This window comes from Ranitomeya imitator, chromosome 1 (genome assembly GCF_032444005.1).
Source record: "Ranitomeya imitator isolate aRanImi1 chromosome 1, aRanImi1.pri, whole genome shotgun sequence".
Taxonomy (NCBI): Eukaryota; Metazoa; Chordata; class Amphibia; order Anura; family Dendrobatidae; genus Ranitomeya; species Ranitomeya imitator.
In genome coordinates, this window is record NC_091282.1 from 837240502 (window position 1) to 837264390 (window position 23889).

Genomic DNA, 23889 nt, shown 5'->3' on the forward strand with positions numbered 1-23889 from the left:
TTGACATGATCCATTAGTCTTAGTACACCTTTGCCCGAGGTGACCGATTTGAAATGCTCTCTGAACCGAATATACAGCCTACTAGGGTTGAGCGAAACGGGTCGTTCATTTTCAAAAGTCGCCGACTTTTGGCAAAGTCCCTTGTGCGGGGTCGGCCATGCGGTACGCGACTTTTGCGCCAAAGTCGCGTTTCAATGACGCGAAAAGCGCCATTTCTCAGCCAATGAAGGTGAACGCAGAGTGTGGGCAGCGTGATGACATAGGTCCTGGTCCCCACCATCTTAGAGAAGGGCATTGCAGTGATTGGCTTGCTGTCTGCGGCGTCACAGGGGCTATAAAGGGGCGTTCCCGCCGACCGCTATCTTACTGCTGCTGATCTGAGCTTAGGGAGAGGTTGCTGCCGCTTCGTCAGAAGCAGGGATAGCGTTAGGCAGGGTCCATTAACCACCAAACCGCTTGTGCTGTAGCGATTTCCACTGTCCAACACCACCTTCGGTGTGCAGGGATAGTGGAAGCTACATTTTTTTTTTTTCCTCAGCGCTGTAGCTCATTGGGCTGCCCTAGAAGGCTCCCTGATAGCTGCATTGCTGTGTGTACGCCGCTGTGCAAACCAACTGCTTTTTTCAAAGCACAAATCCTCTTGTTCCTTCCTTTCTGCACAGCTATCTTTTTTGTTTGTCCACACTTTTTATTTAATTTGTGCATCAGTCCACTCCTTATTGCTGCCTGCCATACCTGGCTGAGATTACTGCAGGGAGATAGTAATTGTAGGACAGTCCCTGTTTTTTTTTTTTTTTTTTTTGTGGGAGATTAAGATTGGCATTTCTGCTAGAGTGCCATCCCTGTGTGTGCCATCTCTCACTCAGTGGGCCATAGAAAGCCTATTTATTTTTTTGGTTGATTTGGGTTCTAAATTCTACCTGAAAAAATCACTAAATCAATCAGTGGGAGAAAAATATTGGCCTCTGGGCTTGTGTGCCACTCCTGACTCCTGTGTGTGCCATCTCTCACTCAGTGGGCCATAGAAAGCCTATTTATTTTTTTGCTTGATTTGGGTTCTAAAATCTACCTGAAAAAATCACTAAATCAATCAGTGGGAGATAAATATTGGCCTCTGGGCTTGTGTGCCACTCCTGACTCCTGTGTGTGCCATCTCTCATTCAGTGGGCCATAGAAAGCCTATTTATTTTTTTGCTTGATTTGGGTTCTAAATTCTACCTGAAAAAATCACTAAATCAATCAGTGGGAGATAAATATTGGCCTCTGGGCTTGTGTGCCACTCCTGACTCCTGTGTGTGCTGTCATGATTCCAATGGCAGGGAATCACAAAAGGACAAGCACAAACGAGCTCTAGGGTGATGGAACTTGAGCTGACCGCGACCCTAAACCTGAACACACAAATAATAATAGCCGGGGAACGTGCCTACGTTGGTCCTAGACGTCTCGCACCAGCCGAAGATCTAACTTCCCCTATTAGAAGAAACACAGACCTCTCTTGCCTCCAGAGAAATACCCCACAGAAATAGCAGCCCCCCACATATAATGACGGTGAAATGAGAGGAAGGCACATACACAGTATGAAAACAGATTCAGCAAAATGAGGCCCGCTAAAACTAGATAGCAGAGGATACAAAAGTAAACTGCGCGGTCAGCAAAAAACCCTTAAAAAAAAACATCCTGTAATTACTTGAACTCATGTTCCAACTCATGGAACATGAGGAGCAATTACAGCCCACTAGAGCAACCAGCAGCAAAGAAACAATTATATGCAAGCTGGACAAGACAAAAATAAAGCAAAACGTGGAACAAGAAAATCAAAAACTTAGCTTGTCCTGAAGATTACTGAAGCCAGAAGCTGAGGAAACAAAACACTGTGATAACCTTGATAGCCGGCGGGGAAATGACAAGAAAGCCCGGTTAAATAGGAAACTCCCAAATGCTAATAGAACAGGTGGACACCAGAGACAGCAGAACACAAATCACCCAGTACCATCAGTAACCACCAGAGGGAGCCCAAAAACAGAACTCACAACAGTACCCCCCCCTTGAGGAGGGGTCACCGAACCCTCACGAGAACCACCAGGGCGACCAGGATGAGCCCTATGAAAAGCGCGGACCAAATCATCAGCATGAACATCAGAGGCAACCACCCAAGAATTATCCTCCTGACCATAACCCTTCCACTTGACCAAATATTGGAGTTTCCGTCTGGAAACACGAGAATCCAAGATCTTCTCCACAACATACTCCAATTCTCCCTCCACCAGCACCGGAGCAGGAGGCTCAAGCGAAGGAACAACTGGTACCTCATACCTCCGCAACAATGACCGATGGAACACATTATGAATAGCAAACGATGCCGGGAGATCCAAACGAAACGACACAGGGTTAAGAATTTCCAAGATCCTATAAGGACCGATGAACCGAGGCTTGAACTTAGGAGAAGAGACCTTCATAGGAACAAAACGAGAAGACAACCACACCAAGTCCCCAACACGAAGTCGAGGACCCACGCGGCGACGGCGATTAGCAAACTGCTGAGCCCTCTCCTGGGACAACTTCAAATTGTCCACCACATGACTCCAAATCTGATGCAACCTATCCACCACCATGTCCACTCCAGGACAATCAGAAGGCTCCACCTGACCAGAGGAAAAACGAGGATGAAACCCCGAATTACAAAAGAAAGGAGAAACCAAGGTAGCAGAACTAGCCCGATTATTAAGGGCAAACTCGGCCAGCGGCAAAAAGGTAACCCAGTCATCCTGATCAGCAGAAACAAAACACCTCAAATAAGTTTCCAAGGTCTGATTAGTTCGCTCCGTCTGGCCATTCGTCTGAGGGTGGAATGCAGACGAAAAGGACAAATCAATGCCCATCTTAGCACAGAACGTCCGCCAAAATCTAGACACAAACTGGGATCCCCTGTCAGAAACGATGTTCTCCGGAATCCCATGCAAACGAACCACGTTCTGGAAAAACAGAGGGACCAACTCAGAGGAGGAAGGCAACTTAGGCAAGGGTACAAGATGAACCATTTTAGAAAAGCGGTCACACACAACCCAGATGACGGACATTTTTTGAGAGACAGGGAGATCCGAAATAAAGTCCATGGAAATGTGCGTCCAAGGCCTCTTCGCGATAGGCAAAGGTGACAAAAATCCACTGGCTCGAGAACAGCAAGGCTTAGCCCGAGCACAAACCTCACAAGACTGCACAAAAGAACGCACATCCCTCGACAAGGAAGGCCACCAAAAAGACCTGGCCACCAAGTCTCTAGTACCAAATATTCCAGGATGACCTGCCAACGCAGAAGAATGGACCTCGGAGATGACTCTACTGGTCCAACTATCCGGAACAAACAGTCTCTCAGGCGGAAAACGATCAGGTTTACCCGCCTGAAACTCCTGCAAAGCACGTCGCAAGTCTGGGAAGACGGCCGACAAAATCACCCCATCCCTAAGGATACCAGTGGGCTCAGAATTTCCAGGGGAGTCAGGCACAAAACTCCTAGAAAGAGCATCCGCCTTCACATTCTTTGAACCTGGCAGGTATGAAACCACAAAATTGAAACGAGAGAAAAACAGTGACCAACGAGCCTGTCTAGGATTCAGACGCCTGGCAGACTCAAGGTAAATCAGATTTTTGTGATCAGTCAAGACCACCACACGATGTCTAGCACCCTCCAGCCAATGACGCCACTCCTCAAATGCCCACTTCATGGCCAAAAGTTCCCGATTACCCACATCATAATTCCGCTCAGCGGGCGAAAACTTCCTAGAAAAGAACGCACATGGCTTCATCACCGAGCAATCGGAGCCTCTCTGCGACAAAACCGCCCCCGCTCCAATCTCGGAAGCATCAACCTCAACCTGGAAAGGAAGCGAAACATCAGGCTGACGCAACACAGGAGCAGAAGAAAACCGGCGTTTAAGTTCCTGAAAGGCCTCCACAGCCGCAGGAGACCAATCAGCAACATCAGCACCCTTCTTAGTCAAATCCGTCAAAGGCTTAACAACACTAGAAAAATTAGTTATAAAACGACGATAGAAATTAGCAAAGCCCAAGAACTTCTGCAGACTCTTAAGAGATGCAGGCTGCGTCCAGTCACAAATAGCCCGAACCTTGAAGGGATCCATCTCAATAGTAGAAGGGGAAAAAATATACCCCAAGAAAGAAATCTTCTGGACTCCAAAGAGACACTTTGAGCCCTTTACAAACAAGGAATTAGCCCGCAGGACCTGAAACACCTTCCTGACCTGCTGAACATGAGACTCCCAGTCATCAGAAAAAACCAAAATATCATCCAAATACACAATCATAAATTTATCCAGATATTCACGGAAAATATCGTGCATAAAGGACTGGAAGACTGAAGGAGCATTAGAAAGTCCGAAAGGCATTACCAAATACTCAAAATGGCCCTCAGGCGTATTAAATGCGGTTTTCCACTCATCACCTTGCTTTATTCGTATAAGATTATACGCACCCCGAAGATCAATCTTAGTGAACCATTTAGCCCCCTTAATGCGAGCAAACAAATCAGTCAACAAAGGCAAAGGATACTGATATTTTACGGTAATCTTATTCAAAAGACGATAATCTATACAAGGCCTCAAGGACCCATCTTTTTTGGCCACGAAAAAAAAACCTGCTCCCAAAGGGGACGAAGATGGACGGATATGTCCCTTTTCCAAGGACTCCTTAACATAATCCCGCATAGCAGTATGCTTTGGCACTGACAGATTGAACAAACGACCTTTAGGAAATTTACTACCAGGAATTAAATCTATAGCACAATCGCAATTCCTGTGAGGAGGAAGCGAACTGAGCTTAGGCTCCTCAAAAACATCCCGATAATCAGACAAAAATACAGGAACCTCAGAAGGAGTAGATGAAGCGATAGAAATCGGAGGTGCATCATCATGAACCCCCTGACATCCCCAGCTTAACACAGACATTGTTTTCCAGTCAAGGACTGGATTATGAGTTTGTAACCATGGCAGACCAAGTACTAGAACATTATGTAAATTATACAATACCAGGAAGCGAATCACCTCCTGATGAACGGGAGTCATACGCATGGTCACTTGTGTCCAGTACTGAGGTTTATTCATAGCCAAAGGTGTAGAGTCAATTCCCTTCAAAGGAATAGGGACTTCCAGAGGCTCAAGACTAAACCCACATCGCTTGGCAAATGACCAATCCATAAGACTCAGGGCAGCGCCTGAATCTACATAGGCATCGACGGAAATGGATGATAATGAGCAAATCAGAGTCACAGACAGAATGAACTTAGACTGTAACGTACTAATGGCAACAGACTTATCAACCTTTTTTGTGCGTTTAGAGCATGCTGATATAACATGAGCTGAATCACCACAATAAAAGCACAACCCATTTTTCCGCCTATAGTTTTGCCGTTCACTTCTAGACTGAACTCTATCACATTGCATTGTCTCAAGTGCCTGTTCAGAAGACACCGCCAAATGGTGCACAGGTTTGCGCTCCCGTAAACGCCGATCAATCTGAATAGCCATAGTCATAGACTCATTCAGACCCGTAGGCGCAGGGAACCCCACCATAACATCTTTAATGGCCTCAGAAAGGCCATCTCTGAGCTTTGCAGCCAGGGCGCACTCATTCCACTGAGTAAGCACTGACCATTTCCAAAATTTTTGACAATATATTTCTGCTTCATCTTGCCCCTGAGAGAGAGCTAATAAAGCTTTTTCAGCCTGAATCTCCTGGTTAGGTTCCTCATAGAGCAAACCCAATGCCAGAAAAAACGCATCCACATTAAGCAACGCAGGATCCCCTGGTGCCAATGCAAATGCCCAATTTTGAGGGTCACCCCGCAGGAAAGATATAATAATCTTAACCTGCTGAGCAGGGTCTCCAGAAGAGCGAGATTTCAAAGAAAGGAACAGCTTGCAATTGTTCCTAAAATTCAGAAAACTAGATCTATCTCCAGCAAAGAACTCTGGAATAGGAATTCTAGGTTCAGACATAGGAGCATGTACAACAAAATCTTGTATATTTTGAACCTTAGCAGCAAGATTATTCAAGCTGGAAGCTAAACTCTGGACGTCAATGATAAACAGCTAAGGTCAGAGCCATTCAAGGATTAAGAGGAGGAAAAAAAAAAAAATCAGCCAGGCTGCAATTAAGGCTAGGCAGCAACCTCAGAGGAGAGAAAAAAAAAAAAAAAACTTCCTCAGACTACTTTTCCTCCTACTTCAGCCCAAACATTTTGGCCGGCTATACTGTCATGATTCCAATGGCAGGGAATCACAAAAGGACAAGCACAAACGAGCTCTAGGGTGATGGAACCTGAGCTGACCGCGACCCTAAACCTGAACACACAAATAACAATAGCCGGGGAACGTGCCTACGTTGGTCCTAGACGTCTCGCACCAGCCGAAGATCTGACTTCCCCTATTAGAAGAAACACAGACCTCTCTTGCCTCCAGAGAAATACCCCACAGAAATAGCAGCCCCCCACATATAATGACGGTGAAATGAGAGGAAGGCACATACACAGTATGAAAACAGATTCAGCAAAATGAGGCCCGCTAAAACTAGATAGCAGAGGATACAAAAGTAAACTGCGCGGTCAGCAAAAAACCCTTCAAAAAAACCATCCTGTAATTACTTGAACTCATGTTCCAACTCATGGAACATGAGGAGCAATTACAGCCCACTAGAGCAACCAGCAGCAAAGAAACAATTATATGCAAGCTGGACAAGACAAAAATAAAGTAAAACGTGGAACAAGAAAATCAAAAACTTAGCTTGTCCTGAAGATTACTGAAGCCAGAAGCTGAGGAAACAAAACACTCTGATAACCTTGATAGCCGGCGGGGAAATGACAAGAAAGCCCGGTTAAATAGGAAACTCCCAAATGCTAATAGAACAGGTGGACACCAGAGACAGCAGAACACAAATCACCCAGTACCATCAGTAACCACCAGAGGGAGCCCAAAAACAGAACTCACAACAGTGTGCCATCTCTCACTCAGTGGGCCATAGAAAGCCTATTTATTTTTTTGCTTGATTTGGGTTCTAAATTCTACCTGAAAAAATCACTAAATCAATCAGTGGGAGACAAATATTGGCCTCTGGGCTTGTTTGCCACTCCTGACTCCTGTGTGTGCCATCTCTCACTCAGTGGGCCATAGAAAGCCTATTTTTTTTTTATTTGGTTTCTAAATTCTCCCTGAAAAAAATCATTTTATTTTATTTGGTTTCTAAATTCTTCCTGAAAAAATCATTTTATTTTATTTTGTTTCTAAAGTCTCCCTGAAAAAAAAAAATAAATCAGTGGGAGATTAATATTGCCCTTTCTGCTTGTGTGCCAGTCTTGACTCCTGGGTGTGCCATCTCTCTCTCTCTCTCTCTCTCTCAAATAGTGGGCCATAGAAAGCCTATTTATTTTTTTGCTTGATTTGGGTTCTAAATTCTACCTGAAAAAATCACTAAATCAATCAGTGGGAGACAAATATTGGCCTCTGGGCTTGTGTGCCACTCCTGACTCCTGTGTGTGCCATCTCTCACTCAGTGGGCCATAGAAAGCCTATTTTTTTTTATTTGGTTTCTAAATTCTCCCTGAAAAAAATCATTTTATTTTATTTGGTTTCTAAATTCTTCCTGAAAAAATCATTTTATTTTATTTTGTTTCTAAAGTCTCCCTGAAAAAAAAAAAGATCAGTGGGAGATTAATATTGCCCTTTCTGCTTGTGTGCCAGTCTTGACTCCTGGGTGTGCCATCTCTCTCTCTCTCTCTCAACTAGTGGGCCATAGAAAGCCTATTTATTTTTTTGCTTGATTTGGGTTCTAAATTCTACCTGAAAAAATCAATAAATCAATCAGTGGGAGATAAATATTGGCCTCTGGGCTTGTGTGCCACTCCTGACTCCTGTGTGTGCCATCTCTCACTCAGTGGGCCATAGAAAGCCTATTTTTTTTTTTATTTGTCTTCTAAATTCTCCCTGAAAAAAATCATTTTATTTTATTTGATTTCTAAATTCTTCCTGAAAAAATCATTTTATTTTATTTTGTTTCTAAAGTCTCACTGAAAAAAAAAAAAAAAAAAAATCAGTGGGAGATTAATATTGCCCTTTCTGCTTGTGTGCCAGTCTTGACTCCTGGGTGTGCCATCTCTCTCTCTCTCTCTCAAATAGTGGGCCATAGAAAGCCTATTTATTTTTTTGCTTGATTTGGGTTCTAAATTCTACCTGAAAAAATCAATAAATCAATCAGTGGGAGAAAAATATTGGCCTCTGGGCTTGTGTGCCACTCCTGACTCCTGTGTGTGCCATCTCTCACTCAGTGGGCCATAGAAAGCCTATTTATTAATTTTTTTTTTGGTTTCTAAATTCTCCCTGAAAAAATCATTTTATTTTATTTGGTTTCTAAATTCTTCCTGGAAAAATCATTTTATTTTATTTTGTTTCTAAAGACTCCCTGAAAAAGAAAAAAAAAATGGGAGATTAATATTGACATTTGTGCTTGAGTGACAGTCCTGCGTGTGTGGCATCTCTGTGATTTGGTGCCACAGAAAACAGAGTGTGCAACATTGTGCCTGATTTTCCTTGCGGTCTCACCAACCTGTAAAGGGATATCGAAATCATACTGAAGTTATAGCTCACCGTGTAAGTTGTTTGACAGCAACAAATAAAGTTACTTTGGTTAAGTTTTTAAAACAATGAGGAAGTCTGGTGCAAGAGGTCGTGGCCGTGGGCGTTCATTGTCAGCTGGTAATGATGGTAGTGGTAGTGGAGCATCAGGTGGTCGTGGGAAAAAAATATTCCACCTAAGTCTGGAGCTGTGGAGCCAGGTTCGTCGTCTGGCTACACAAGGCATCAAACGCTCTCTTTTCTGGGAGTAGGAAAACCGCTTTTAAAGCCGGAGCAGCAACAGCAAGTTTTGGCTTACCTTGCAGACTCAGCCTCTAGCTCTTTTGCCTCCTCTTCTGAAACTGGTAAATGTAAAAGCAGCGCGTCATTTGTGGATGTTCACGGTCAGGGACAAGTCGCTTCCTTGTCCTCTTCAGCAAAAACAACAACAAGAGAGAAGGATGCAGCAGGCGACACAACGGGTTACTCCATGGAGCTCTTTACACATACCGTCCCTGGCTTAGAAAGTGAAACAGTTAACAGGCCATGCCCATTACAAGTAGATTCTGACATGGAGTGCACTGATGCACAGCCACAGCCAGACTACTATGCTGGTCCTTTGACTCAGACCACAACATTGCCCTCTCAGGGTACTGATCCACAATCAGACCCTGATGAGACTATGTTGCCCCGTCACGAACGCTATACCACCGACCGACACGGTGACACAGACGAAGTTGCACACGAGCTAGAAGAGGAGGTAATAGATGACCCAGTTGTTGACCCCGATTGGCAGCCATTGGGGGAACAGGGTGCAGGCGGTAGTAGTTCTGAAGCGGAGGTGGAGGAGGGGCCGCAGCAGGCATCAACATCGCAACAGGTTCCATCTGCCGGGCCCGTATCTGGCCCAAAACGCGTGGCAAAGCCAAAACCTGTTGGAGGACAGCGTGGCCATCCGGTTAAAGCTCAGTCTGCAATCCCTGAAAAGGGATCCGATGCTAGGAAGAGTGCAGTCTGGCATTTTTTTAAACAACATCCAATTGATCAGCGCAAAGTCATCTGTCAAAAATGTTCAACTAGCTTAAGCAGAGGTCAGAATCTGAAAAGTCTCAATACAAGTTGCATGCATAGACATTTAACCACCATGCATTTTCAAGCCTGGACTAACTACCAAACGTCCCTTAAGGTTGTAGCACCCTCGGCCAATGAAGCTAGTCAGCAACGCAACATCCCTTCCGTCACTGTAAGGCCACCATTTTCCGCACCACCGGCAGTATCTGTGCAGGTTTCTTTGCCAGCCAACAGCAGTCAGGGTCAGGGAGTCACCAGTTTTGTAGGAGGAAATATTGCATCTAGGGCACCGGCGGAAACAATACTGTCTCCAACCGTCTCTCAGTCTGCCATGTCCACCGGCACACCCGCTAGTTCCACGATCTCCAGCTCTCCAGTCCAGCCCACCCTACATGAGACTCTGGTTAGAAAAAGGAAGTACTTATCCTCGCATCCGCGTACACAGGGTTTTAACGCCCATATAGCTAGACTAATCTCGTTAGAGATGATGCCCTACCGGTTAGTTGAAAGCGAAGCTTTCAAAGCCCTGATGGAGTACGCTGAACCACGCTACGAGCTACCCAGTCGACACTTTCTTTCCAGAAAAGCCATCCCAGCCCTGCACCAGCATGTTAAACAGCGCATCGTCCATGCACTCAGGCAATCTGTGAGTACAAAGGTGCACCTGACTACAGATGCATGGACCAGTAGGCATGGCCAGGGACGTTACGTGTCCATCACGGCACACTGGGTGAATGTGGTGGATGCAGGGTCCACAGGGGACATCAATTTCGGGACAGTTGTGCCTAGCCCACGGTCTAGGAAACAGTTGGCTGTAGGCGTTCGCACCCCCTCCTCCTCCTCGTCCTCCTGCAGAAGCGAGAGCTCTTCCACAGACCGCAGTCGCCCAACCACTCCATCGGCAGCTGACACTGTTGCACACCAGTTGTCCCATTATGGGCCAGCTACTGGCAAGCGTCAGCAGGCTGTATTGGCTATGAAGTGTTTGGGCGACAACAGACACACCGCGGAAGTTCTGTCCGAGTTCTTGCAGCAAGAAACGCAGTCCTGGCTGGGCACAGTAGATCTTGAGGCAGGCAAGGTAGTGAGTGATAACAGAAGGAATTTCATGGCTGCCATCTCCCTTTCCCAACTGAAACACATTCCTTGCCTGGCTCACACCTTAAACCTGGTGGTGCAGTGCTTATTGAAAACTTATCCTGGGTTCTCCGACCTGCTCCTCAAAGTGCGTGGACTTTGCTCACATATCCGCCGTTCGCCTATACACTCCAGCCGTATGCAGACCTATCAGCGGTCTTTGAACCTTCCCCAGCATCGCCTAATCATAGACGTTGCAACAAGGTGGAACTCAACACTGCACATGCTTCAGAGACTGTGCGAACAGAGGCGGGCTGTTATGTTTTTGTGGGAGGATACACATACACGGGCAGGCAGTAGGATGGCAGACATGGAGTTGTCAGGTGTGCAGTGGTCGAAGATACAAGACATGTGTCAAGTCCTTCAGTGTTTTGAGGAATGCACACGGCTGGTTAGTGCAGACAACGCCATAATAAGCATGAGCATCCCCCTAATGTGTCTGCTGATGCAAAGTTTGACGCACATAAAGGATCAGGCGTCTGCACCAGAGGAAGAGGAAAGCCTTGATGACAGTCAGCCATTGTCTGGTCAGGGCAGTGTACAGGACGAGGTAGCAGGCGAAGAGGAGGTGGAGGACGAGGAGGATGATGGGGATGAGTATATTTTTAATGAGGAAGCTTTCCCGGGGGCACTGGAAATTGGTTGCGTGGCAAGGCCGGATTCTGGTTTTTTGAGGGACACAAGTGACGTAGATTTGCCTGAAACTGCCCCTCAACCAATCACAACCGCAGATTTGACAACTGGAACTTTGGCCCACATGGCGGATTATGCCTTACGTATCCTCAAAAGGGACACACGCATTACGAAAATGATGAACGATGACGATTACTGGTTGGCCTGCCTCCTTGATCCTCGCTATAAAGGCAAATTGCAAAATATTATGCCACATGAGAACTTGGAACTAATATTAGCAACCAAACAATCAACTCTTGTTGACCGTTTGCTTCAGGCATTCCCAGCACACAGCGCCCGTGATCGTTCTCACACGAGCTCCAGGGGGCAGCAGACCAGGAGTGTTAGGGGTGCACACATCAGAAGTGGCGTTGGACAGAGGGGTTTTCTGACCAGGTTGTGGAGTGATTTTGCTATGACCGCAGACAAGACAGGTACTGCTGCATCAATTGAAAGTGACAGGAGACAACATTTGTCCAGTATGGTTACAAACTATTTTTCATCCCTTATCGATGTTCTCCCTCAACCGTCATTCCCATTTGATTACTGGGCATCAAAATTAGACACCTGGCCAGAATTGGCAGAATATGCATTGCAGGAGCTTGCTTGCCCGGCAGCTAGTGTCCTATCAGAAAGAGTATTCAGTGCTGCAGGTTCAATATTAACCGAAAAAAGGACTCGTCTGGCTACCCAAAATGTTGATGATCTAACATTCATTAAAATGAACCACAACTGGATTTCGAATTCTTTTGCCCCACCTTGCCCGGCTGACACCTAGCTTTCCTATGAAAAGCTCTTGCCTGTGGACTACTGTGAATTACTTTTCTAATGTCTAATTTGCTGCAGCTGATTGTCCAGCATACGACATGTTTACACCTCCCTAAATGGCCAAACTCCCCACACGGGGCCGTGGTATCGCGACTTGTAGCAAGCACCCGTGAGAGTGCTGTTTGTCTGAAGAGGTGGGTGTGCCCGCTTTTGGTCGACAGCACTGCCACTGGGTCCCTCATAGTACAATAAAGTGTCTCTGGCGGTGGTGGTGGGCACCCAACGTCAGACACACTGTTGTAACATGAGGGGCCCTGGGCCTGTACCGCCGGCCACAAGAGAGTTCACCCACCCCCAGGTCAAACATTGCTCTACCACTTCCACAGTTATCTCTCACACTTCCACCAATGTTTAGTCTATGCGCTGACATCCTTCCATTCCTGCCACTGACAATACCATTGTGTTGAAATGTATGATGGTACTTAACATAGTCAGGGGCAGTGTCCTCTATTTACCACAGTAAATACTTTGCGCTAAATTAGTAGGTCTGAAACTACGCAGAGGATCCCACCCCTGTACCTAATGATTGCACCCTTAAGTGTTTTCGTTTTGTTTTAATGCGAGACATTCACATTTATTTATTGTTTTGGACTACTAACTGGCAGACACTCATTACAATCGGCCTCCGCTGACCAGACCACTGCTGCCCGTGTACCCCTGGAACCAATTTTAAATTGCCTACAGCCAGCCCAATTTTATTATGTTAGGCCTTCGAAGCCTGTCTGCGGTCCCTCCTTCCACTAGGCCTCCACTGACCAGACCACTGCTGCCCGTGTACCCCTGGAACCAATTATAAAGTGCCTACAGCCTGTCCAATTTTATTATGTTAGGCCTTCGAAGCCTGTCTGCGGTCCCTCCTTCCACTAGGCCTCCACTGACCAGACCACTGCTGCCCGTGTACCCCTGGAACCAATTTTAAATTGCCTACAGCCAGCCCAATTTTATTATGTTAGGCCTTCGAAGCCTGTCTGCGGTCCCTCCTTCCACTAGGCCTCCACTGACCAGACCACTGCTGCCCGTGTACCCCTGGAACCAATTATAAAGTGCCTACAGCCTGTCCAATTTTATTATGTTAGGCCTTCGAAGCCTGTCTGCGGTCCCTCCTTCCACTAGGCCTCCACTGACCAGACCACTGCTGCCCGTGTACCCCTGCAACCAATTTTAAATTGCCTACAGCCAGCCCAATTTTATTATGTTAGGCCTTCGAAGCCTGTCTGCGGTCCCTCCTTCCACTAGGCCTCCACTGACCAGACCACTGCTGCCCGTGTACCCCTGGAACCAATTATATAGTGCCTACAGCCTGTCCAATTTTATTATGTTAGGCCTTCGAAGCCTGTCTGCGGTCCCTCCTTCCACTAGGCCTCCACTGACCAGACCACTGCTGCCCGTGTACCCCTGGAACCAATTTTAAATTGCTTACAGCCAGCCCAATTTATTATGTTATGCCTTCGAAGCCTGTCTGCGGTCCTTCCTTCCACTAGGCCTCCACTGACCAGACCACTGCTGCCCGTGTACCCCTGGAACCAATTATAAAGTGCCTACAGCCTGTCCAATTTTATTATGTTAGGCTTTCGAAGACTGTCTGCGGTCCCTCCTTCCACTAGGCCTCCACTGACCTGTCTACTGCTGCCCGTGTACCCCTGGAACCAATTATAAAGTGCCTACAGCCTGTCCAATTTTATTATGTTAGGCCTTCGAAGCCTGTCTGCGGCCCGTTCTTTCTACTACTACTACACTGACCAGACCACTGCTGCCTGTGTACCCCTGGAACCTATTTAAAAGTGCCTACAGCCCAATATTTTTTTATGTTAGGCCTTCGAAGCCTGTCTGCGGCCCGTTCTTTCTACTACTACTACACTGACCAGTCTACTGCTACCCGTGTACCCCTGGAACCAATGTTAAAGTGCCTACAGCCCAATATTTTTTTATGTTAGGCCTTTGAAGCCTGTCTGCGGCCCGTTCTTTCTACTACTACTACACTGACCAGTCTACTGCTGCCCGTGTACCCCTGGAACCTATTTAAAAGTGCCTACAGCCCAATATTTTTTTATGTTAGGCCTTCGAAGCCTGTCTGCGGCCCGTTCTTTCTACTACTCCTACACTGACCAGACCACTGCTGCCTGTGTACCCCTGGAACCTATTTAAAAGTGCCTACAGCCCAATATTTTTTATGTTAGGCCTTCGAAGCCTGTCTGCGGCCCGTTCTTTCTACTACTACTACACTGACCAGTCTACTGCTGCCCGTGTACCCCTGGAACCAATGTTAAAGTGCCTACAGCCCAATATTTTTTTATGTTAGGCCTTCGAAGCCTGTCTGCGGCCCGTTCTTTCTACTACTCCTACACTGACCAGTCTACTGCTGCCCGTGTACCCCTGGAACCAATGTTAAAGTGCCTACAGCCCAATATTTTTTTATGTTAGGCCTTCGAAGCCTGTCTGCGGCCCGTTCTTTCTACTACTACTACACTGACCAGTCTACTGCTGCCCGTGTACCCCTGGAACCAATGTTAAAGTGCCTACAGCCCAATATATTTTTATGTTAGGCCTTCGAAGCCTGTCTGCGGCCCGTTCTTTCTACTACTCCTACACTGACCAGTCTACTGCTGCCCGTGTACCCCTGGAACCAATGTTAAAGTGCCTACAGCCCAATATTTTTTTATGTTAGGCCTTCAAAGCCTGTCTGCGGCCCGTTCTTTCTACTACTCCTACACTGACCAATCTACTGCTGCCCGTGTACCCCTGGAACCTATTTAAAAGTGCCTACAGCCCAATATTTTTTTATGTTAGGCCTTCGAAGCCTGTCGGCGGCCCGTTCTTTCTACTACTCCTACACTGACCAGACCACTGCTGCCTGTGTACCCCTGGAACCTATTTAAAAGTGCCTACAGCCCAATATTTTTTTATGTTAGGCCTTCGAAGCCTGTCTGCGGCCTGTTCTTTCTACTACTACTACACTAACCAGTCTACTGCTGCCCGTGTACCCCTGGAACCAATGTTAAAGTGCCTACAGCCCAATATTTTTTTATGTTAGGCCTTCGAAGCCTGTCTGCGGCCCGTTCTTTCTACTACTCCTACACTGACCAGTCTACTGCTGCCCGTGTACCCCTGGAACCAATGTTAAAGTGCCTACAGCCCAATATTTTTTTATGTTAGGCCTTCGAAGCCTGTCTGCGGCCCGTTCTTTCTACTACTACTACACTGACCAGTCTACTGCTGCCCGTGTACCCCTGGAACCTATTTAAAAGTGCCTACAGCCCAATATTTTTTTATGTTAGGCCTTCGAAGCCTGTCTGCGGCCCGTTCTTTCTACTACTACTACACTGACCAGTCTACTGCTGCCCGTGTACCCCTGGAACCAATGTTAAAGTGCCTACAGCCCAATATCTTTTTATGTTAGGCCTTCGAAGCCTGTCTGTGGCCCGTTCTTTCTACTACTCCTCCACTGACCAGACCACTGCTGCCCGTGTACCCCTGGAACCTATTTTTAATTGCATAGAGCATCCTTTTTTTAATAGTAGGCGTACAAAGTCTGTCTGCGGTCCACTATTGAAATTGTCCTCCACTGCCCAGAGCAATGCTGCCTGTGTACCCCTGTAACCTTTTTTAAGCTGCAGTGAGCCACATTTTTGGTTTAAGGCCTACTACCTGTGTCTGTCTGCACCACTCAATACAGCTGTGTTCCTTTGAAAAAAGCTGAGCGTCAATAGTCTTGTTTTCAGCCTCTAGGAATTTTAAAACTGCATTGGGGCTACAACTTTGGTAGGGCCTACTAACGGTGTCTGCCACCCCAAGGTGTGCCCCAGGTTTCGTCCACATTGCTTCGATCTTCCTACTCTCGTTTAGTAGTTGTTGCAAACTACACTGCATTAGGCCTACAAATTGGGTATGGGGTGTAGAGAGACGGTGTGTTCCACTCCAAGGTGTTCCCCAGGTTTCCTCTCCATTGCTTCAATCTTAATGCTCTCGTTTAGTAGTTGTTGGAAACTACACTGCATTAGGCCTACAAATTTGGTATGGGGTGTAGAGACGGTGTGTTCCACTCCAAGGTGTTCCCCAGGTTTCCTCTCCATTGCTTCAATCTTAATGCTCTCGTTTATTAGTTGTTGGAAACTACACTGCATTAGGCCTACAAATTGGGTATGGGGTGTAGAGACGGTGTGTTCCACTCCAAGGTGTTCCCCAGGTTTCCTCTCCATTGCTTCAATCTTAATGCTCTCGTTTAGTAGTTGTTGGAAACTACACTGCATTAGGCCTACAAATTGGGTATGGGGTGTAGAGAGACGGTGTGTTCCACTCCAAGGTGTTCCCCAGGTTTCCTCTCCATTGCTTCAATCTTAATGTTCTCGTTTAGTAGTTGTTGGAAACTACACTGCATTAGGCCTACAAATTGGGTATGGGGTGTAGAGAGACGGTGTGTTACACTCCAAGGTGTTCCCCAGGTTTCCTCTCCATTGCTTCAATCTTAATGCTCTCGTTTAGTAGTTGTTGGAAACTACACTGCATTAGGCCTACAAATTGGGTATGGGGTGTAGAGACGGTGTGTTCCACTCCAAGGTGTTCCCCAGGTTTCCTCTCCATTGCTTCAATCTTAATGCTCTCGTTTAGTAGTTGTTGGAAACTACACTGCATTAGGCCTACAAATTGGGTATGGGGTGTAGAGAGACGGTGTGTTACACTCCAAGGTGTTCCCCAGGTTTCCTCTCCATTGCTTCAATCTTAATGCTCTCGTTTAGTAGTTGTTGGAAACTACACTGCATTAGGCCTACAAATTTGGTATGGGGTGTAGAGACGGTGTGTTCCACTCCAAGGTGTTCCCCAGGTTTCCTCTCCATTGCTTCAATCTTAATGCTCTCTCTTAGTAGTTGTTGGAAACTACACTGCATTAGGCCTACAAATTGGGTATGGGGTGTAGAGAGACGGTGTGTTCCACTCCAAGGTGTTCCCCAGGTTTCCTCTCCATTGCTTCAATCTTAATGCTCTCGTTTAGTAGTTGTTGGAAACTACACTGCATTAGGCCTACAAATTGGGTATGGGGTGTAGAGAGACGGTGTGTTCCACTCCAAGGTGTTCCCCAGGTTTCCTCTCCATTGCTTCAATCTTAATGCTCTTGTTTAGTAGTTGTTGGAAACTACACTGCATTAGGCCTACAAATTGGGTATGGGGTGTAGAGAGACGGTATGTTACACTCCAAGGTGTTCCCCAAGTTTCCTCTCCATTGCTTCAATCTTAATGCTCTCGTTTAGTAGTTGTTGGAAACTACACTGCATTAGGCCTACAAATTGGGTATGGGGTGTAGAGACGGTGTGTTCCACTCCAAGGTGTTCCCCAGGTTTCCTCTCCATTGCTTCAATCTTAATGCTCTCGTTTAGTAGTTGTTGGAAACTACACTGCATTAGGCCTACAAATTGGGTATGGGGTGTAGAGAGACGGTGTGTTGCACTGCAAGGTGTTCCCCAGGTTTCGTCCACATTGCTTCGATCTTCCTATTCTCGTTTAGTAGTTGGTGAAAACTACACTGCATAAGGCCTACAAATTGGGTATGGGGTGTAGAGACGGTGTGTTCAACTCCAAGGTGTTCCCCAGGTTTCCTCTCCATTGCTTCAATCTTAATGCTCTCGTTTAGTAGTTGTTGGAAACTACACTGCATTAGGCCTACAAATTGGGTATGGGGTGTAGAGACGGTGTGTTCCACTCCAAGGTGTTCCCCAGGTTTCCTCTCCATTGCTTCAATCTTAATGCTCTCGTTTAGTAGTTGTTGGAAACTGCACTGCATTAGGCCTACAAATTGGGTATGGGGTGTAGAGAGACGGTGTGTTACACTCCAAGGTGTTCCCCAGGTTTCCTCTCCATTGCTTCAATCTTAATGCTCTCGTTTAGTAGTTGTTGGAAACTACACTGCATTAGGCCTACAAATTGGGTATGGGGTGTGGAGACGGTGTCTTCCACTCCAAGGTGTTCTCCAGGTTGCCTTTCCTGAGCTTCTATCTTCAGGCTCTTGTTAAATAGTGGTTAAATGGAACAACTGCATTTGGCGTACTAGTTGGTTTGGGGCCTACTAACAGTGTCTGCCGCTCCTTGCTGTTCTCCTGGTTTCCTGTCCTGAAATTCCATTTTCAGGCTCTCGTTAAGTAGTTGTTAATGTTAGACTGCATTTGGCCTACTAGTTGGGTTGGGGCCTACTATCGGTGTCTGCCACTCCTTGCTGTTCTCCTCCACTGAACAAAGCTGTGCCGCCTGTTTACTACGGTTGCCAATTTTGAACTGCATTTCGACTACTTACTGATTTGGGCCTACTCTCTGTGTCAGCCTTTCATTCCAGTTGTCCTCCACTGCAATGCCCCCTGGTAAGTCCTGTGTTACCAATTTTGAACTGCATTTAGCCAACTTTATTCTTTGGGCCTATATCTGTGTTTCCTCCTCATCCTGCCCATTGCCCAGCCAGTGATAGATGAGTCTGCTGGTACATTGACCCATAACGCAACATTCCCCGTGCACGCTACACAACAAGATTGTGACCCTGCTGAAAGTCAGGTTCCTCTTCCCGCATACCATACCACCTTACACGGGGACAAAGAGGAAGGTGCAGATGAAAGTGCAGGTTCCTTCATCAGGTGGGGGGAGGAATACTAGTTGGCGACGTCACTGGCACAGGGCCTCTCATAGTACGCAAAAGTGTTGCTGCCGGTGGGAGGCGCCCCCGCCGTACAAACACACCGCTGTACTTTGAGGGGCCCTGTGCCAGTGCCAATGCCAACGAGTGGGCCCCGCCTGCTTGCTCAGGATCACAGCACTTGCAAAGTTGAAATACTTACCTCTCCGTGCTCCACTGCCGTGACGTGGTCCAGATTTCCTGGGCCCACTAATTACTTGAACCAGCCCTACCCCCCACAACTTTAGCCAAATGACCCCCAATTTCAAATGCCTTCCAATTATTATAAGGTAAATTATGATTGACAAGCTTCTGTAACAAGACTGGATGTTTTTGCCATTAAAATGGGCAGTGTAGGTGTTTTCCTGGCCTCCACTCACTGCCGACTATGCTCCCCCATTGACTTGCATTGGGTTTCGTGTTTCGGTCGATACCCGACTTTTCGCGATAATCGGCCGATTCCACTCGACTCGACTTCTAAGATAGTCGGGTTTCGCGAAACACGGCTCGACTCTAAAAAGGTCAAGGTCGCTCAACCCTACAGCCTACGAATGGTCTTACCAATGTAAAATCGCCCGCAAGGACAGAAGACCACATAAACTACGAACTCTGTCTTACAGGAGATAAATTGTCGGACCTGATGTACCACCGGTCCAATGTGTAGTGTTTGGCCCAATAGATGAAATCTACAATACTGGCAATGACCGCACCGATGATTACCTGTCGGAACAGTCCGCTCAAACCAATTAGATCTATCCCTAGTGATCCAATTCCGTACTAACATATCTCTGATACGTGTCCCCCGTCTGTTAGAAACCAGAGGGCCTCCCTTGCTTCTCCCAGTAAGCTCTCTGTCCCTCTCCAAAACATGCCAGTGTTTGCGAAGGGTGGCTCTAATCTCCCTATCCAAGGGGCTGTATTGAAAACAGAAAGAAAAACGTTGTGACGCTGTATCTAGCGATTTCTTTTTATGACTATAATGTGTGGTTTCTACCCGTTCTAACGTGGATTTTAACAATTCTTCCGGATAGCCTCTGTCCCGGAGCCTACCACAGAGTTCCTCTGACTGTTGTTTGAAGCCCTCCTGGGTATTATTCACGCGTTCGTGTTCTTAATAACTGGCTATATGGTAAGGACTTTTTAGTGTGGTGAGGGTGAAAGCTGTTAAAATGTAAGATGGAATTTACCGCAGAAGGTTTCCGAAAGATGGAAGTGCACACCTTCCCTTCCACCACTTCTAATCACACATCCAAAAACTCTAATGTAAGGCCCCCAAATTTATGTGTAAATGACATCCCCATCACATTGCTGTTGTTGAGGTATTCCACAAATGATTGGAACTCTGTCTTAGTGCCGTTCCATATCAGGAACAGGTCATCCACATACCTCAATAGCAACTTAATGTGCTTCAAAAAACATTATTGATGGAGTAAATATAATCTTCCTCAAAGACAGCCATGTACAAATTGGCAAAAGTACATGCAGCCGGGGTCCCCATGGCAGTCCCCGTGGTCTGCCTATACCAGACATCTAGAAAAGTGAAGGCATTATGAGTTAAAATAAAATGTAAACCTCCACACACAAAATCAATATATGCCTGACTCTTATCGGTCGTGTCAAGAATCCGTCTTATAGTTTCAACAACCAAGATTTGGGGTATATTAGTGTATAAGCTGACCACGTCAATGGACGCTGTTATGATGGCAATCCAGTGACACAGTGTGCCAGCAATCAGAGCACATACAGTGATCTGACAATAACCCAAAAACAATAGAACGAGCTCTGAGACGTGGAATCTCTGTAGACCGCAATACCTGAACCTATCCTAAACACAACTAAAGGCAGCTGTGGATTGCGCCTGACACTACCTATGCAACTCGGCACAGCCTGAGGAACTGACTAGCCTGAAGATAGAAATACAAACCTGGCTTGCCTCAGAGAAATACCCCAAAAGAAAAGGCAGCCCCCCACATATAATGACTGTTAGCAAGAGGAAAAGACAAAACGTAGGGATGAAATAGATTCAGCAAAGTGAGGCCCGATATTCTAGATAGAGCGAGGATAGCAAAGAGAACTTTGCAGTCTACAAAAAAACCCTAAAGCAAAAAACCACGCAAAGGGGGCAAAAAGACCCACCGTGCCGAACTAACGGCACGGCGGTACACCCTTTGCGTCTCAGAGCTTCCAGCAAAACGAATAGACAAGCTGGACAGACAAAATAGCAAAAAAAGCAAAGAAGCACTTATCTAAGCAGAGCAGCAGGCCACAGGAAAGATCCAAAGCTCAGATCCAACACTGGAACATAGACAAGGAGCAAGGAAGACAGAATCAGGTGGAGTTAAATAACAAAGCAGCCAACGAGCTCACCAGAACACCTGAGGGAGGAAGCCCAGAAGCTGCAGTACCACTTGTGACCACAGGAGTGAATTCAGCCACAAAATTCACAACAGGACGCCATGGAGAACCCCGGCTGCCAAACAAAATCCTGAATATGTCTAAGGAAGGAATCCGTGTCCCTGATATAGGATGGCACATTAGTGAGCAAAGGACGCAGTAACCAATCGATATATTGCGAAAGGGGTTCAGTAAGTGAACCGACCCCTGACACAATAGGTCTCCCAGGGGGAGCAGTGCTGGATTTATGAATTTTCGGTAAATAGTACCAATGTGGTCTCATGGGAAAATTGGGGAGCAATTTTTCGGCTTTCCTCTGCGGGATAACACCATTCTCCACCGCCCTCCTAAGGAAGGAACAAAGCTCTCCTTTAAACCTCTGGGTAGGGTCACCTCGTAACCTAACATAGACAGAGGTATCAGATAATTGTCTATTCGCTTCGGCTATATATAACTCCCTCGGTAACAAGACCGTCTTTCCCCCCTTATCATCGGGGCGTATAATAACGTCAGTCCAATTGGCCATTTCTTTTAGAGCCTTACTTTCGTTTTTAGTCAAATTAGGGATAGCCTTATTATACAATAAGGCTTCTATATCCTTAAGGACCAGAGTTTCGAATAAATCGATCATGTTACCGGGGGAGACAGGAGGTATGTATGTGGAGGGAACTCCTCCCAAAAAAGGTCCATAAACATCGGGATTGGTGATCTCATTACCGAGCGTCTCATCAGTAATGCTAAGCAGGCATTTAGCGTCTTCTTGTAAATCTGCTAAGGCTCCCCCTTGTACACTAGCCATGAAGCCCAAAGGTCCTATGTTGCAAGGACGTTCTCCTTCCAGCACTACCAGATCTGTAGAATTACAACGGAAATGTTTATATAAATGCATTTTTCTTGTAGCTTTAAACAAGTCCACCTGGAAGGAAACAAAGTCAAACTCATCTGGGACACAATAATTCAGACCCTTAGCCAATACAGACAATTGGGAGGAATCTAGACTACGTTGTGTCAAATTAACCACGCAGTCCTCAGAAGAAATATTTAGAACCGTTCCTGTCTCCATGAGACGAACTTCCTTTTGCGCTGCCATGTAGCGCCGGCATTTGTGCTGGCCCCTCCGTGTTTTTCTCCTAAAGGGATAGGGGTAGTGTGCTGAGAATCCAAGTGCATCTCTTCTGATGACCCTGCATTAGTAGTGGGACCTTCGCTGAGACTGGAATCAGATTCCGTTGTCAAATAATCTCTCCCACTTTGCTGATTGGATCTTTTTTTCTGATGAAAACGACGTTTCCTTTGTCTAAATCTGTTGCCTTGTAAATGCATAGGCTGATTATCTTTTGACATTTTATTCCAGGAAAAGACATTGCCAGAATCATAATCGCCTTTATCGCGTAAAAATTTGTCTCTTTTTCGTTGTTTTGTCTCTGCTTGTATAAGAATCAGTTTAGAGTCTAACTTTTTATTGAAAGCTGACCACTGGCTATCTGTCAATCTGCCTTGCAGCTCCGATTGAGCCTTCAGAATTTCTGCATTGAGCAAATCATAACTGCGTATGTTAGATTTTAAAACCAATTCCAGTAGGTCCTGGGAGCATTTCAACATGATTTTCTCCCATTCACTTTTGAAAGTCATATCATTGCTGTGATGCGAAATATCCTTCCATACTCGTAGACCTCTCGGCACTCTCTTGTTATCCACATAGGACTGTAATGAATTGTTCGTCCAAAAAAGTCTTACTTCCCTTTCAGAAATATTAGTCAGTTTATGCTCTAAAGACCTAGTGCTTAACATATGCACTTCATCTGTCTGCTCGCACTCTTTAAAATAATGAATGGCGTCCTCCCGGCCGGCTTGTAGACTGCCACGAACAGGTGCTGACTCGGACTGCATGACGTGGTGGAGCTAATCGCAATCACACCAAAATCCAGAACCACAGAAAATCTCAGAGGGAGTGTGCGTGCTCTAAAAATATCTCAATATTAAGAAACAAAAGAGGAAAAGGAGCAGCACAACCCCCCACACACAGAGAAAATCCCAATTAGCACATTTGTTCCGATATAGCAGTCCGAGAAGGAGAGGGAGGTGCTATTTGCATGAAAAAAGTCTATGTAAATCCAGCGTAATAGGAAAGAATTGCAAATGCACTCACCGACTGGAGTTCAAGGTGTTTATTCAGACACAAAGCAGGACATCTTCACGGCCCGGGGGAGAGGGAAGTAGCCAGGGAGAGTGCGGCAGACGAGACGACGGCCGTTTCGTGCTACACAAGAGCGCTTCTACGGGTCCATAACCAAACGGGAAGTGACGCCAGGTTAAGTAAGTAAATGAATACGAGCTCCACCTGTGTCATCAACCCGCCGGGCAGAGAAAAAGTGAACAGTGTGTTGAAACCAATTAAAAACAAACGCATATAACTGACATCGAACAAATAAATACAAATAGATATATATATATATATGCAGTCCTACAATCGAAGTGTGGCAACAAGTGCTTCATATCTTATTACTCAGAGATTACTCA